Below are 14230 nucleotides of genomic sequence, written 5' to 3' on the forward strand. Positions count from 1 at the left end.
TGCTTGTTTCTCCAGCACGGAATTGACTCCTATGATCATCCCTCCTACCTCTCTACAACTGGATTCCAGGAGTGTGGCTCAGTGTTTATCTGTGGGTGTCTGTTTCTGCTTTGATCTGCTACTGGATGAAGGCTCTAGGATGGCAACCAAGGTAGTCATCAATCTCATTATAGGGAAAGAGCAACAAAGGCAGCCTCTCCACTACTGCCTACATTCTTATTTGCGGTCAATCCTTTGGATCCCTGAACATTCCCCTAGTGCCAGACCTCTCTCTAAATCTATACTGGCTCCCTCTATCAAGGTATCTCCTTTCTTGCTCTCCTTTATTCCTCCCATCTCAGTCTTCTTGTTCTCCTCCCCCCTCCTCTTTGCCACTTCTCTTTTTCCTACCTCCTTCTTCTCTCCCCCCGAAGACTTCATAATGTTATTTTAAAAAGAAATACATCTAGTAAGTAGGAAAGAGTTCAAGAGATAGCTAAAGATACAAAAATAAAAGGTCAGAAATTATGGCAACACATAAAGGTAGATGTGAAGAAAAAAGTATTTAAAATAGTATTTTTCTGTTTCCCTTACAGTGGAGTGACCCTAAGTTGCAAAATTGAAGTAGCTATTCTTTCATTCACTTATTACAGTTACACTTAATTGTATCACCATTTGGCCTTGCTTAACTGAATTTTCTGGGAATAGGAATGTAGGTATAAAATAATGGGAAACACACACACACTCACTCACACACACACACACACACAGACACACACACACACACACACACACACTAGCCCTTCTAGTACTTTAGTACTTTATGGGCACAGTTGAGAAAGACAAAGATGGACACTTTTGTCTTTGGTATGTACTTCCAAGATAAGCAGTGGTAATATATATCATGAAGAGTCTTGCTCTCTTCACCCAACCTCTGCCTTTGTAGTGAATCTCAGAATTTGTTAACAAGAATAGCAGTTCATTTAATTTATGTTAACATATCTGTCATGATCTTGTACATCTTCTGCAGTGCCTATATTTTATGATATCTTGCACAAAGCCTTTCCACTTATTTTAGCAGTCTCTGCCGGTATCCATTACCATAAAGGAACCTTTTGGTTACTTAATTTCACTCTCTTCTACTGTTTCATTCCCTATGGATTCTTACATATGAGTCAACCATTTTATGTCTCCCCAAATATTTAACAATCTGATTAAATAAATATCTGCTAAAAGATCATAAAATATTGTCATTAAGTACATAAGCATTCATAATCACAGTTCTTACATGTTATGTTTGATATTAACTTTAAAATTAGTGACACGTTTAGAGCCACATTTGGAAGCATTCCAAGCTCTATGTAGAAAATATTACATAAATGAGAATATCAGATGCATACATTTTTTATAAAAGACTAATACCTAGACCCTGCCATTAACAATATTTATAAAATAGTGAATATGGTTGAAATGTTATTAATCATCACTCAGCCATTATCTGGTGAAAACTATTAGAATTCAATATTCCATAATAATAAAAAATTTAGCAAATCTTAAATAAAAGAAATACATTTGTCTTTCTGAGGAAAAGTACCAACATTTTGGAAGTGTACCATTTAAATCATACACAGAGAAAACACACTTGTAGCAATCTTTAGTATTGAAAATTTTTCAGGACCTTCAAACAGTGTAAAGGTTAATTTGACACTTGAGAATAAGAGAGATAAAAAATCACCATTTTTTAAATATAAAATTTAACTTAAAATTCTCACAATATGTATATGGTACCAGTAATAAGACCTATTGACCAAAATCTGGGGAATAAATATAAGAACAAACCAGAATGTTCTCGGATACCTTTAGCAGCAAGTGAAAATCTGAGTAAATTACTCTAGCTAATAAAACATAACAATTTTAAGGCTCCGTGGAAATATTTCAAGATTGGACTAATGCGAATTAATACTATAAATATTTCAAATAACAATAAATTGCAAGTTCAATGTAATTTGAATTTAAATCCTTCCAGTGTTGATTGTGGAGGTTTATAAGATGGTATTAAATTTTCCTGGAAGGTTAAAAGGCTAAGAATGTCTACAAATGTATTTGAAGACTAAAATTGAGCACCAGACCTCCCACGTACTAAAACTATTTCAAAATTGTATCTTTGAGACTATATATATGATAAATGGTATTAAAAGACAAATATGTCAATGGAGTCAAATATAAAATTCTAACTAAAAGCCATCAAAAAGAAATGCATAGGTCAAAAGTCATATTAAAGTAAAATGGGAAGCAAATATATTGCTCAATAAATGATGAAAGTGATATCAATTCTTCTCTTGGAAAAATATATACTTACATAATTATGAACAAAATAAATTTTACATTTCAGAAAATAAATATTAAACATGTCAAACATTTAAAATAACATGTGGACAAACAGCTTTATGGAAATATTTTGCTTCACAGAAATAAAGATAAGTCATGAAGATTAGACTGACATACAAAATATATAGCTCCAATATAAAATACAGTATATGTAACTTGAGGTTTTCTTGGCCCAGCTAGGTCCTGCTGCCCTTCTCTGCCCAAAAGAAACACACTGATGTTACCTTATTTATAAACCTGTTGGCCGATGTCGAGGGCTTCTTATTGGCTAGCTCTGATTTAATTTCCAACCCATTTCTGTCAATCTAAATATTTCCTAGTGGTCTTCTTTTACCAGAGAAAGGTCTGGGCCTCTTACTCTGTTGGGATCTACATCCCATCTGCTAAGTGGCTCCACAGAAAAGAGAAGAGGAGGGAGACTTCCTGTTTTTTCCTGCTTACATTCTGATTCTGCCCAGCTACATCACTTCCTGCCTGTCAGTACAGACCTCTAGACTTCTATGATTAGGTAATGGAAGTTTCTACCCAGCTACATCACTTCCTGGGATCACATGATGATTCCTCTCTATGGATACTTCCCAAAATCCTCTTCATATCCTGGTCCCACCTATCTTGCTGCCCTATAGCCCAACAGTGTTTTATTCATCAACCAATAACATAAACATCTCCCATCAAATAAAGAATGATAAAAGCAAATCATACTCTTTGGAAAGGTATTTATAATATCTTAGACAAAGTGCTTCACATGTGTTATGTCACTACACATATTAGCTTTTAAAGAAAATTCCTATCAGTTTTTCTCAGGAAAATCAGAATAGCATGAAATTAATAATACCCCACTTAATAAATTATAATTATATGAAGTTACTCACTTAACTAATGATCACAGAAAGTGAATGGAGACAATGAGATACTGTTTCTTACCCATCACATTTATAAATATCAATTGATGAAACCACGATGATGAGATTCTGAGGAAATAACCATAAACTAATTATGTGATGTGCAGAAACCCTGTGATACAGCTATGCCACTCTTCCATTTGATCCCTAAGACTGGAGATCTAATGTCTGTAAAGACCTGGTTTCTAAACTTACCCTCACAGATTTGCCCAAAATGAGTGACTGAGGACATCAATTTATTTTCTCTCACTGCTAAAGGACAGAAATCTAAATTCAAAGAACATGGCAAGTAATTCACCGATGCTCTCAGGTGGAATCTCCCCTTCTCCTTTCTCATCTCTCTGGTATATCTGGACAATTCCTGACATCCCTTAGCATTTGAAAATACATCACTGGAATAATTGCATCTCTCCACCTCTCAGTCTTCCCGGTATATATATGAAATTTCCTATACTCATGAAAACAGAACAATAATACTAAAAGTCACTTTTATCCATTAAGGACTCCATTTTTATCCCCCTTTTAAATTGAACATAGATTGTTCTTTCATATGATATTTTTTGATTGAAATTTTCCCTCCTCCAATTCTTCCCAGATCCTCCCTGCTTTCCTACACACCTAATCCATGCACTTTATCTCTCTCATTGGAAATCAAGTGGGCATATAAAATAGTGATAATGATGATGATTAAAATAATAAAATAAGATAAAAAACAAACCCAAATAAATAGGGCAAAACAAACAAACCTAAAAGAAGCCAAAATGCACAAGAAAGACATATAGACACTGAGTCACACACATTTACACACAGAAAACCCATAAAAACAAAATTGGAAACCATAATATACAGGGAAAAGATCTGTAGCAAAACAAACAAAAAACAAATCCTGACAAAGCATAATGAGACAATATACCTCCAAAAATACTATTGGTTTTATTTTACTTTGGCTATGTACTGCTGGACATGGGGACTACTATTAAATGTGGTTTTTATGCTCAATGAGTGTCTGTTGGAGAAAACTAATCTTTGCTTTGTGGGAAGTTGCCAGTTGGAGATAGATTTTATATTAGGGATGAAACCTAGTGGCTAATTCCTTTATCAGCCTTGGAACTTCATTTTGTTTAGACTTGTGCAGGCCCTGTGCATACTGCCACAGTCTGTTTAAATTCCTATAAGTTTCAGTACTGTTGTGTCCAGAAGACCTCATTTCCTTGGTGTGTTTTTCTCTAGTGGCTCTTACAATCTTTCTGTCTCCTCTTCTTCAGAGTTCCCTGAGACCTGAGGGGAGGGATTTGATGGAGACATCCCATTTAGGACTGAGTATTCCAAGGACTCTCACTCTCTGCTTGTAATAGATTCATTTTAACTTGGGTGAAACTGTAGAAATTCTGTTAGAAACAAAAACATATTCTATGGGGATGAACTCAAATTAATGATAAATAATTCAATCAAGTACTCTAATTATGCCTCTATTTACATGTCCTAATTTGTGAGGTAAAGGGAGTACTATTTAACAAGAAAATACATTACAACATTATGTGTCCTAGACAATAATGTAAAACAACCATCTGTCTATTATAAGTGATGAGCAACCAATGAAATAGATGAACAGTGTGATTATTGAAGGTAAGAAACCTTACAGTCATAGCAGGTGACAAAATGTTTGGTTATAGAAGCTTACATGTTGGAATGATAAATACATAAAGAATGTTTGGTTGACAAATATAAAGTAAAATATGCAAGCATTCAGGGTTACCTGTACATTAACTGTAGGACAGTGATTATCTTTAAGGTGGGAAACTGATGAATGAGATTAAGGATAGATTAATGACACAATATATCTGTAAGTCACATAATCATTGCAAAGCATGAAGATTTGAATAAAGAATTTAAAATAATGATACCCAATACAACTGAAGGACAGGTGAAGAACACATTAAATTCTTTTAAAAATAGTTTATTTAAATTTATTTTATGTGCATTGGTGTGAAGGTATCTGATCTCCTGGAACTGGAGGTACAGACAGTTGTAAGCTGCCATGTGGGTGCTGGGAATTGAACCTGGATCCTCTGGAAGAGCAGCCAGTGCTCTTAATTACTGCATAATCTCTCTAGAACCCACATTAAATTCTTTGAACTACTGATTTATGAGGTAAAATTCTTTGTTGTTTGGAGCTATCCTCTACATCACAAGATATCTAAATATTTCATGAACTTGTTGGTTTCTGTCCACTAGATGCCAGTAGCAAATCTCACCATCTCCCCAATTAGAACAATATAAAATGTGGGCAAATACTTTGTGTGGAAATAAAATTCAACTCTGGATTAGAAACAATATGTGTTAATTTATTCATTAAATAATTCCCTTTTTCTGTTTAAATTAAGTTGATGTAATATGACAATTTATGTGATTCTTATATATATATAATTTCATGCAATATTGAAGATAACTGTCACTATATGACCATGTAAACCAATTATCAGATAGACCATATTATACAGATCTGAAAGAACAGGTAAGCTAGAAAATTTCCAAGTTTTTGCAATTGTTTGAAAGCAATACATCAAGGAAAGAAAATTCTATTTTCACTTAAAGATATGCCAAGGATTTTCCCAGTTGTAAAAGAGAGGTGAATCATCAAAGATTCTTCATTCTGCAGCAGATGGGAACAAACACAGAGACCCACAGCCAGACTGCAAGATGAGAGTGGGAAACATTGGAACACTCATCACTAAGCCTGTTGTCTCCATGCAGTTCTTCCCTTTAGGACTCAGGGTGCACTGGGATAAGGAGGAGGGAAGCATGTAAGAGCCAGCAGAATCGGAGGACAACATGAAAACAAAGCCCTCTAAATCAACAAGATGACAGCATATATGAACTCAGAGAAACTGAGGCAGTATGTTCAGTGTCTGCCTGTTGGATAGGGCAGTTGGGGTCCTAGAATTGAAAGAAAAGAGAAAATGCCCTCATCCCTAACCCAGAAGTAATCTCTGGGTTACTTATTTATAAGCATTTGCAAGTGAATGTTTTTTCCAAGGGAAGCTCACTAGGGGAACAAACTACTCTTAAGGGAAGGCCCCTTGTCCAGCAGTAGATAGCCAACAAAGAAAGAAACTCAGTGACATCTTTAGAGGGTGCTTGTCTCATTGTAATATATCTGGGCTTTTCCTATTTTTGTCTGTTTGGTTGATTTATAAATAGTTATTCTTTCCCCCCTTTTACCCTGCAGCTCCTTTGCATATATATTGTTGCTTTTAGTTAAGTTTTTTTATGGGGTTCCTGAGTGTGCAAATGAATGGGTCTTTGGACCTGTATCTCTTTGTTGTTCTTTTCTTGGGTTCTTTTCCTTGTGCTTGTTTGTTTTGCCCTATTCTGAAATGTTAATTTTGTTTTATCTTATGTATGTATGCATTTATGTGTGTATGTATGTATGTATGTATGTATGTATGTATGTATGTATTTTTATCCCTTAGAATTCTGGTTGTTTTCTAATGAGAGAAAGAGGAGGGGTGGATCTGGATGGGAGAGGAGCTGAAGAGCAGCTGGGAGAAGTAGAGAAGGGGAAACTGTAGTCAGGATATATTATGTAAGGAAAAAACTTATTTTCCAAAAATGAAAAGTAAAAAAAAGAGACTAACATTTGAAGTTGAAGCAACTTGGACGAAACAGAAACTTTGGTCATACAGTTATGCAATGGTCAGCTCCAAAAGAGCTAACAACAGGCTGGGCATTGGTTGTTCACTCCTTTAATCCCAGCACTCAGGAGGCAGAGGCAGGCAGATCTCTGTGAGTTCAAGGCCAGCCTGGTCTCCAGAGCGAGTGCCAGGATAGGCTCCAAATCTACACAGAGAAACCCTGTCTCAGAAAAAAACAAAACAGCAAAAACAAAAACAAAAAACAAAGAGCTAACAACAGAGTCTCAATTTTTCATATTGTCATTGACAGACAGTAGTCTCTATATGCAAAAACTTGTAAGAAAACACAAATTGAGGCAGGCACCTCTCATCCAAAATAAACAATGCAGAGGGCCCACTCTGTCCATGGGCTTAAGGACCACTGTTTTAAAACATATGTTAAACTGTAGCAAGACATTACACTGGCAGTAGACTCATGTAAATAATTGTGGTCACTATTCCTACAGAATGCTGATGTATTAAAAATTACCTTGAGAGATATATAAAACTTCATCATTGGAAATCTAACTAAGATTAAGATGAATAAATATATTTTTGATTTCCAAAACTTATTGTCACAAATATATAAATGGAGGGATGATTTTAGAGCCAGGTAAATTTGGGTGTAAAACTGCACCTGATCAATACATTTGAACTATTAATGGCAAACTTGTGTGAGAACAGACTTTATTTGCATACATATCTTTCAAAATTGAGGTAATCTACACAATCAAATATGTCAGTTGCAAATATTTTGTGATATCCCAGTGGAACAGAATAAGTCAGTAGCAAGTGGATACTCATTGCAATCTTTGAGGATACTTGCAGCTTTGAAGGTAACTGTAACCTTCAGTTATCATTAGGCTGAAGTTAATCTAATTTTATTTTGGTTTTCATTATAAATTAAGGTAAGTAGATACTTCAGATTGATGACATTTGTATAATAATATGGCAAAATATTTAGGAATTTTCTATATATCTCAACCTGAATTTTGAAAACAAATATTTGGAAGAAAAATATACAAGAATATCTTTTTGATTTGGAAATATTCAAAAGCTCCTTTAAAGACAGAAAGCAATAATAGCAAAGAAGCAAAATGGAAAATTAGACTCCATCTAATATTAAGAAGAACTTGTTAAATGTTTAATTGAAAAGTCATCATACTATGAAAAAATAATAAGAATGCAACAAATCCAGAGAATACTGGGATATGTTAGGCCAATGACTCCTTTCAGAATATCTTCATTACTTGAATAAGGTGATAATAACAAGACAAACTAATTTAAAATGAGAAGAAATCTACAAATTACAGAATAAAACTCTGTTAAGTATAACCAAGAGATACTTGAAAAGAAAATTACTGTCAAAATAGTCTGGAAAATGCACATGGATAGCAAAATGAGATATCCACCATTAGACATTATGTCAAACATTGAAAAGTAAATCAATTGTTGGTGAAACTGAAAAATGGTACAATAATTTTAGGAGCAGAAATAGTAATTTCAATTTGTTTATATTTTTCTGAGGAATATGTTTGGTATTGCAAAAAGAGATGAAAAGAGTCTATCTCTTTCTGAAATTCAATGAATATTGTATGAATACTTATCATAAAATGTCCTGCAGGAGACTTGAATTTGACATGTGTTTTTGATTTCTAACATTATATCATTACTGTAAGTGAATTGCACAAGATAACATATTCATTATGATATTCCCATGCACATGTTCCTATCACTCAATTTTTTCTTACTCTTGTTTTTTCCTAATTGGCTCCCATTAAACTTTTATAGTCTTTACCTATAATACATGTGAGAGATAAATATTATATTTGTACAAGCTTTGATTTTTTTCATTTGAAGCAATAGACTCCAAGCCACCTTTTTTTCTAGAAAATGACTGATTTCATTTTTAAGAGTACTTCATTGTGTTTATATACTCTATTTCCTTTATCTGTTGAGCCACCTCTGTGGATCCCAAGACATGGCTCCTGAAATCCTGTCACAATAAACATGGTCTTGCAGATGTCTGTTGTATACTGACTTTCATTTCTATTGGTATATTTTAGGAGTGGTATACATAGATTTTTAATATGTTTAGAGCCTCTGATGATGGTATCTACAGTTCTTCAGCAACTTCTTTCCCCTGCACACTTGTCAGCAATGATTGTTCTTTCCTATTGATGATAAACATTCTCACTGCAGTGAGATAGAATCTCAACTTTGTTTTGGTTTGCATTTGTTTGATGGTTAAAGTTGTTCATTAACCATAGATGTCTCACATGTTCATTTATGATACATATTTTTTTCTTTGAAATTGAATCTCCCCAACTAATTTGCCCATTTGTTAATTGGATTACTCATTTTAGTGGTTTTATTCTCTATTTATTCTGGATATTAATCTCCTCCAAGATGAATTATTGTCAAAGATTTTCTATCATTTTTTAACCTGTCTCTTAACTCTTTAAATTGTCCCTTTTTGCTGTATTAAAGCTTTGTTTAGATTAAGTTTGTGAATTCTTGTTAGTCTCCCATGAAAAAAAAATGGACTCTTTAGTTAGTCTTATCTATCCATAAATCTTGAAAAGTTTCTTTTATTTTCTCCTAGAAATAAAAAAGATTTAGGTTTTATATTAATGGCTTAGATACATTTCTCATCTGAATTTTGTATAGGATGAGGGTTAAGACTCTAGTTTCTGTCTTGAATACATTGATAACCTGTTTTCCAGAAAACATATGTTGGGCAGTGTGTTTTGTTCAATGCATATTTTTGACACATACTACGATCATTTGATTTTAAAGATTTCCAATTAAAATCATTGTTGATTTCTGATTCATGCTTATATGAGTTTGAATACATACTGACAGGTGTCTCACAATATCCATAGAATGATAATAAGAATGTTTCTGATACTAATAAGAAGGTTAGGTGAGTAATGATTTCTGACATCTAGACTGTTGATATAAGTTTGATCCCTAAGACCCATATGGTAAAAGCCAATGGCTGACTCATTCAGGTTGGTCTCTGAAATCCCAAGCTGAGCCATAGAATTTGCTACCCTATCCAAATAAATAAATAATCACGATTACAAAATTTTAATCTCTCTATGCCATAATTATGTGTTGTTCTCATTATTGTGCTGGTAGTCAAAACTTAGGACTTGGAACATGCTTGGCCAACCTGATAACATTGGGCCATATCCTGAGCTGTTTGTGTCTACCCACTGTGAAGAACTTTGGTTACATACAATGGGTATGTTCTTTACTTTACTCAGATAGATAAAGCATATTAACTCCTTACTTAACAATTCTGGCCTTTCAGTAGAGGGTGAACATTTTTTTTCTCATTAACATTCATTTCCATGTTGCTTACAATAATGCATGGCATGTGATAAAAACTCAATGGATATTTGTTGAGTGGAGGAAAAACACTGTCAGAGTGCAATCTTAGCAAATCCTATGAATGTTAATGAGTGTACTATTTATGTCTCCATGAAAATTAACATTTTAAGAGGCCATATGACTTGCTGAATATTTATGGTTAATATATATTATATATATTGCAGGAAGTTAAAGAATCCTTTTCAGTAATCTGGGTAGAATTGTTTCAATGCTTTAGAAATTAACTTCAAAAATTCTACCAAGCATGATTTGTATGGGTTATAATTAGGGAAAACTGAGGCATATACAAATGATGGGTGAATTATATGTGTGCACATTACCCATTCAAATAATTTTCACAGCTTGTAGAGCCTTCAATTAGATGAAACCATTCTTAACCTTACATAGATAAAAAGAACCCCCCCAGAAACATTTTCTCCACCTATTTATTTGTCTTACTTTAGTAGAAATTTGTGGTTCTGTGATTTTAAAATGCACATTGTTTGCTTCTTTCTCTAAAAGCCATTTATCAGGCATAGCATTCTCGGGAGTACAAAACCTTAAATAGTTTATTAGAATTTTTGCTTAAATTTAGGTTTGAGTCTGTGTTTGCTGGATAGATTAGGTAATTTTGCGTATTTCCATTGACTTTGATGATTTCTATTAATGCATCCAAGTCCTGTGCTGACTGTAGCACTTTCCAAATTAGATATCTGCATGCCAGGAAGCCAGTTGTTTGCTTCTTTTGTCACTTTCTGAGGGTTAAGCACTTACTTCAAAGAAGTCAACTTCAGAATCTGCTAGAATCTTACTTTGGCTGATTAGTGAAGGTTGCTGGTAGAGAGCCAGGAAAGGAAATGAATGCTTTCATGTTGCCAAATATAGGAAATACATATGTCTTGAGTGCCCTGTAATGAACTGCAAATAGCTCTTATAGATCCAAAGGAAGGGAAATTTAACCACATGATTCCATTTTTTAAAAAATGAATCTGTAGGAACAGGATGATTGTGTTCACGTGCTTACAACATATGCATTGTACAAAACTGAAAAAAGTAATTTGTGACATACAAAATGAGGTGAGAGACACCAAAGTGAATCCATCCCTTAGCATTTTAGTAAGCAACACCTCACCTCATCTATCAGTTGAAAATATATTTTAGCTTTTTTAAAAAGTATGTGTCTTTGTGTAGGCATGTATGTGTTTACACAGTTGCCTATGGAGGACTAAGGGATTGGATTGCCTTAGGTAATAGCTGGAATTATAGGCAATTGTAAACTGCTGGATATGGGTGCTAGATGTCAGACTTAAGTCCTCTGTAAAACGAGTACATGCTGTTAATTGCTGGGCAATCTTTCCAGTCAAATTATATGTCATTAATATATTGTGTTTGCTTCATTATTATTTTCATTATATTTACTTATCAATAGTTATAGATGATTATTCAATTCCAAAATGATCTGTCAATGATATTACATAGACACAGATATTTTTGTCAAGTCAGTAAGTGACTATTTAAATTTCAGTTCATTCCCTTACAACAATATTCTGGTCCCTACTTCCATATTAATAGCCTTATAAAATTAATTAACTTAATTATGTTTATGTGTATAGTGGGATTGTCTGATGCATATACATAGCCTTATGACTACATTAAGGCAGATGCCATTTATATTACTTTCAACATCTAAATGTTTATGACTAAAGTTTAATTATTTACTTTTTCAATGAAGTTTTGGAGTAAGTAGTAACACTTTTCACTAACTTAAATATAACTAGGGTGTCCTTAAAGAAAGCCTCAGCATGATACAGTTGAATAAACAGGTGACTCTGTTTCTGATCCAAATTAATTATGTGAACTGGAATTGATCTGATTAACTGGGTCTACTTCTTTTTCTGTAAGCATTTGGTTGAATAACTATAGATATTTTTTCTGGCATAAGTATTATCATGTCACCTTAGGCATTTCTTAAGTACCTGAAAGTATTGTCAGGTTAAAGCACTTGTTATTGACCCTAATAACCAGTTTGATTTGTAGGTCTCACATGGTAAAATGAGAGACTTCTGACTTCTATTTGAGTTTCATAGCACATTTGCATGAGTACACACACACACACTCACACACACACACACACACACACACACACACACACACACACACTTTAAGATTTAAAGACTTAGTGGTTTCTGAGCACCAAACAGGGAGTGTCTTTATTGTGTTTTTCAAAGCAATGAATCCATTTTCAATCCCTACACTACTTTTGTTGTTGTTTTTTGACTTTTAAGCTTCTACCAGAGATGTTTTTAAGGGTGCAAATGCAGGTTTACAATCACAAGACAAGCATACCATATGATTCTGATCTTTATTGTGTAATCACCTATCAGGAATCCAACTTTCTAGCCAGTGATCCTTCAATAGGTAAAACTGAAGATCTTCTATGATTTCTTTCCTTAACTTTCTCTCTTTTCTTTGAAATACATCCATATTTTGAGATCTTGTACTTACTTGGCATTGAATATTTACGTATTGTAATTTAGGTTCCTTAAATCTGATTTTTTTTTCTTTTTTTTTTCCATTCACTTTTACCTTAAAATGGCTAATCAAGCACTTTGGCCTGAAAAGTGAGCCATGACAAGGAGAAGAACCACGGCATATCTTCAGTTGGTGTGATCCCCTGCTGTACCAAACGTTGGCACACGTGTTTGAAGATTGTTCTTCAATAATTCAAACATGACACTTTTTTTCTCTTTCTATTAATTTTATTTATTTATTTATTTATTTATTTATTTATTTATTTATTTATTTATTGGTTTTTCGAGAAAGGGTTTCTTTGTGGCTTTGGATGCTGTCCTGGAACTAGCTCTTGTAGACCAGGCTGGTCTCGAACTCACATATATCCATCTGCCTCTGATCCCGAGTGCTGGGATTAAAGGCGTGCGCCACCTCTGCCTGGTCTTATTAATTTTTATATAAATTAAAAAAACCTTATTTTACATACCAGCCCCAGTTCCCGCTTCACTCCCAAATCCCACTGCCCCTCATCTCCCCTTCCCCCCTCCCATCCATTTCTCAGACAGGGGCCTCCCATGAGATATTATCAAAGTCACATCATTTGGGGAAGGACCTAGGTCCTCCGCTGTGTATCTAGACTGGGAGAGTATCTCTCCATATGGAATTGGCTAAAAATCTAATTCGTGCACTAGGGATAAATACTGAGTTTGCTGCCAGACAGTTGCCCTATAGTTGCCCAAGCACCCTAAACTGACACCCACATTCAGAGGATCCTAACTAAGAATCTAAGAAATAGTAGAGACTCAGTTTTCTTTAACATTGTGGTCCTTGATTCTATGTCCACGCATATGAGAAGCACAAATTGAACTGCATGGGAGGAAGAGAATAGAAAGTTAAATGTAAGAAGGGGTAGTGGATTTTCAACAACCAGCAGGTCACAGAAGGAATCAAAAAGTAAACCAGATCAGTGAGGAGGGAACCAGTAAGTGATGGGGAGGGAGAACGGGAGAGGTGGAAGGTGAACCAACAACACATAATACATATTGATATGACATTTTCAAACAGTTGAAAAAAATTCATTTCCATTTTTTTATTTTGAAACAATCTTTTTACATATCAATTCCTCATTCCCTCTCCCTCCCATCCTCCCATGCCCACTACCAACTCCCCAACCCATACCCCACCCACTCCCCAAGGATACTGAGACTTTCCATGGGGAATAAGTAAAGTGTGACATCATTTGGGGAAAGGCCTAGGCCCTCCTCTGTGTATTTGGGCTGAAATAGTATTCCTCCATAAGGAATGGACTCCCAAGTTCCCTTTGTGCACTAGTGATAAAAACTCAAACCTGACACTCTTGTGCCATTCTATTTATGTGACATACTCAATCTATGGAAA

The sequence above is a fragment of the Cricetulus griseus genome (assembly GCF_003668045.3).
Source record: "Cricetulus griseus strain 17A/GY chromosome 1 unlocalized genomic scaffold, alternate assembly CriGri-PICRH-1.0 chr1_1, whole genome shotgun sequence".
Lineage (NCBI taxonomy): Eukaryota > Metazoa > Chordata > Mammalia > Rodentia > Cricetidae > Cricetulus > Cricetulus griseus.